Source organism: Herpailurus yagouaroundi, unplaced genomic scaffold (assembly GCF_014898765.1).
Source record: "Herpailurus yagouaroundi ecotype Mexico unplaced genomic scaffold, PumYag 530, whole genome shotgun sequence".
NCBI classification, from domain to species: Eukaryota; Metazoa; Chordata; class Mammalia; order Carnivora; family Felidae; genus Herpailurus; species Herpailurus yagouaroundi.
The window spans coordinates 8434178-8438278 of record NW_024412747.1 but is presented as its reverse complement, the minus strand read 5'-3'; positions in this window follow the sequence as shown (position 1 = coordinate 8438278).

Genomic DNA, 4101 nt, shown 5'->3' with positions numbered 1-4101 from the left:
GCGCCCGCCCGACCCGGGAACCCCGCGGCCCCGGGAATCGCCCTCTGCGCCCGCACCCCCGGGGACGCCGCCCTCCCGCACACCCGACAGGACCCTGCACCCCGAGCCCGGCCCCCCCCGGGAACCCCGCCCCCCCGACAAACTCCCCGCCCCTGAAACCCCTCGCCTCGCACCCCCGTGTACCCCCGCTCTCCCGACACCCCCGAGGACCCTGCCTCTCGAGCCCGCCCACCCCCCGGAACCCCGCCCTCCGCAACCTCCCCGCCCTCGGGCACTCCGCCCTCCGCGCCCGCCCAACTCTGGGAACCCCGCGCACCCCTCTAACCCCGAGTACTCCGCCCTCCGCCCCCTCCCGGCCCGGGGGAGCCCCGCGACCTCACGCCAGCCCCCCGCGGTACCCCGCCCTCTCCACCCCGACCCCCGAGAACCCCGCCCACCGAGCCCGCCCCACCACGGGAACCCCGCCTCCGAACCCGCCCACTCCCGGGGATCCTGCCCACCGCCCCCTCCCGGACCCGCCCCCTCTCGCGAACCCCACCCTCCGCGCCCCCCACTCCCGGAACCCCGCCCTCCACGCCACTCTACCGGGCCTTTATTGCTCTCGTGCTTTCCTGCCGCTCCCCCACTTTTCAGGGCTTCCCTTGGGCTGCTGAGCAGATGGCGGGCGCGCCCCCAAGTCCGCGGCCCGCGGTCTGACGGGGTTGCTGGTGACCGCCATAGCGCCACGTGGTCACTTGTTTGACAAAGGAAAGTTTTCTCCCTCCCGTGTGCCAAGAAAGCCCGATTTCAGGACCGAGCCACCGGCCGCCTCATCCCTGTCCTGCCCCTTTCCTTGATGAGCCATCTTCCTCGCCTTCTTGGAGCCCAGCCAAGACACGGGGGCAGGGTCCGGGCGCCAGGAGCGACAGAGAAGGGGTGGGCGCCGGGCGGGCGGCTAGGAGGCCGAAGGGGACGACCTGGGGAGACTGGACTAGAGTCCGGGCGGTCGAAGAAAATTAGTTCCCGCTCCTCTTAAAGAGACGGAGACGTGAAATGAAGTGTTCAGTGCCTTTCCCTAAATGAACTGCAGGACAGGTGTAGGGGCCGGCGGCCAGCACACCTGTACTTGGTCTTGCCCTTGCACGTGAACAGGTTTTCCCCGAGCGGCTGCGTGGTCTTTGCTTCCTCCCAAACCACGGATGAAATAAATGACAGGCTTTACTTTGGAATCTCAGAAATCACAAGAACTCTCAGCAGCTCGCTATTTGCAAACTGAAGAGGCACGGAAAGTTTTCGTAGGCAGAAAAGCAACAATAGCGGGGCCAGGTTTGTCATTTTGAAGTGTGTTCCAGACCACAACAATTACAATTATACAGAGCCCTCATCCGTCTTACCATCTTGCTGTTTTGTACAAGACAATAACAGGTCTCAGAATTTAGAACTCTTCGAACAAAAAATGTGCATTTCAGCTGCTACTTACGGTCTTTGCCTCTAAAGTAGTACTTGGATAATTCTGAACACAGTCCTGGAAATAACTTGCAAAGTTCTGTTTTAAATGTGAGGTAGCCTTATCATATTCTGGCCCAGAAATCCTAGGAAGATATTTTTGGAATGTCATCAGTGTGACAAGATCTATGAGAAAAGTTATTGCTATGGGGCGCCTGGGTGGCTTAGTAGGTTGAGCAACCGACTTCAGCTCAGGGCATGATCTCGCGGTTCATGAGTTCCAGCCCTGCTTTGGGCTCTGTGCTGACAGCTCAGAGCCTGGAGCCTGCTTCCGATTCTGTGTCTCCCTCTCTTTCTGCCCCTCCCCTGCGCTCTCTCTCTCTCTCTCTCTCAAAAAAAAAAAAAAAAAAATTGCTATCAACAATGTTCTCAGCATAATATATTGAAGCAGTGGGAAAAGCCACCAGATAATAGTCTGGGTTACAGGGTATGTGAATGACTCTGAAGCCACCAGGTTGAAAAGAGTTTGGTATTATTATTCTCTCTATTGAAGTCAATGCTGTGTATATGCTCAGTTTACTAACCTGAATCCACTGAACCTTATCTCTCTATTGCGAGGAACAAGAAAGCCTGGTTCAGAGCAAGTGCTCACTGACTATTTGTTGAATGAATCATGAATAAATGAATGAATGAATGTTACATAGTTAGCATTATTATCCCCCTAATCTTTGTTTCATATGGGGTGTGGGTGATGCTTAAAGATGTATTCTGGAAACTGAACTAACATCTTTGAACTTGCTTTGAAATTCACGTAGGAAGGCTTCTGTGCTACTAAAGCTTGGTCCCATGTGGTTTTCCAGGCAGTTGCAAAAATAAATGTTGCCTTCAAAAAAGCACAGCCCAATTATGTATATTTCAGATTAAATATGATTTACTGCCAGAGAAATCATAATAGAAATATGATATGAGATAAATCGGGGCCATCAGCCAAAGTATGTGAAGTCCATGCTCTGGGTGATAAGGGATAACTAAAGGAAACTTCCAGATTATAAGAAACTCATAGGAATGAAATCGCTCTGATAGAAGACTTAACTGAAACTGAAGGAGAAAATTATTTATATATGTATATAAATAAAAAAATATATATATAAAGCTATATTTGTCATATTTACCTACATGGAAGGTTTCTTGGTGTTTATGTGTGGCTATTTCAGGACTTTGACCTTCTTTTTTGAAGATAGGGCAGGGCTCCTTTCTTTCTGTTGCCCGTCCCAAAGTCTCTCCTGTACAGCTGAATGTTGAATAGGCTGTCAGTACAAATGTCTGTTGAACGGACTTGTTGTCCCAAGCAAGTAATTTGTGAGGGTTTTTGGTTTGTTTGTTTTCTTTTTTCATGTTTGTTTAAATTATTTTGAGAGAGAGAGAGCATGCCAGGAAGGGGCAGAGAGAGGGAGAGAGAAGAGAGAGAATCCCAAGCAGGATGTAGGCCCAGAGCCCCACTCGGGGCTCGATCTCCCGAAACATGAGGTCATGACCTGAGCCAATATCAAGAGTCAGATGCCTAACCGACTGAGACACACGGCGCCCCCCACCCACGCAATCTGTGTGCCCACTCCCCCCATGGAGATGCTCTGCAGGGTAATGGAAAACCACAGGACAAACATTCTAGCTCTGCTTCCAAGAGGTGATTGACCAGCTCTAACATTTTGCGAGTCAGTTGCTGAACCTAATGGTGAAATTCCAGACACTGTGGCAAACAGCTGACAGTTTGGGGAAGGGATTATTTTGATGACGTGACAGGGCAGTGTACCGGTGGGTAAAGCCAGCCTTCCTTACAGATGCTTTCAGCTTGGTTGCAGGCAGGCTCCCTGAGCATGATGATTCATTCCTACATCTGTTACTAGTTATTCCAGATGCTACCCTTCAAGAGGACTGTTCTCTGCTATTCACTCCCACACCCAGAAAGAATGGGCAATGGGCCAGAGTGCTCCTGGTTTATTTAGAAGACTAGTACCCTGGCCATTGGAGGGCAACGCTCATGCTAAGACAAGGGAGAACGAAGGAAAGACAAGGAGATGAGTTTACAAATCTTCTGTTGGCAGAAAAAAATGTGCTTTGGGTTATTGTTCCGGCCACAGGGAGAGCTTTTACTGAGACGACCATGGTCTGTCACCAAGTCCAGGCAGGTGTGAGGCACTCCCTGCCCCTTCAGGAACACAATCATCTTCTCCAGGCAAAGCCACATGACCCGCATGAGGCTCAAAAGTGGATCTTTCTCTGTTGACATCATATTTTACATAGCAAAGATGACCGGCTTAACTGCTCTGAAAAATGCTAAAAGGCTTCCCGAAAACAACAAATATCTCCTAGTTGCTTGAAAATACACCTTTAGAAAGCCTCTGAGATTTTCAGCCCTCTCTAAGAATCTGAATAAGTCTAGAAGCAACTGTTCATTCTTTTTTCCCCTTCATCTGAAATTCCCACCCCACCATCTCTAAAAATAGAAAACCCATCCTTAAGACCCAGCTCAAATACCCCCTTCTTCATGAAGTCTTCAAGATTGCCATCACTCAAAAATAGTGGGTAGAGGGGCGCCTGGGTGACTGTCGGTTAAGCGCCTGACTCTTGGTTTGGGGTCAGGTCATGATCTTACAGTTTGTGAGTTCTAGCCCCACA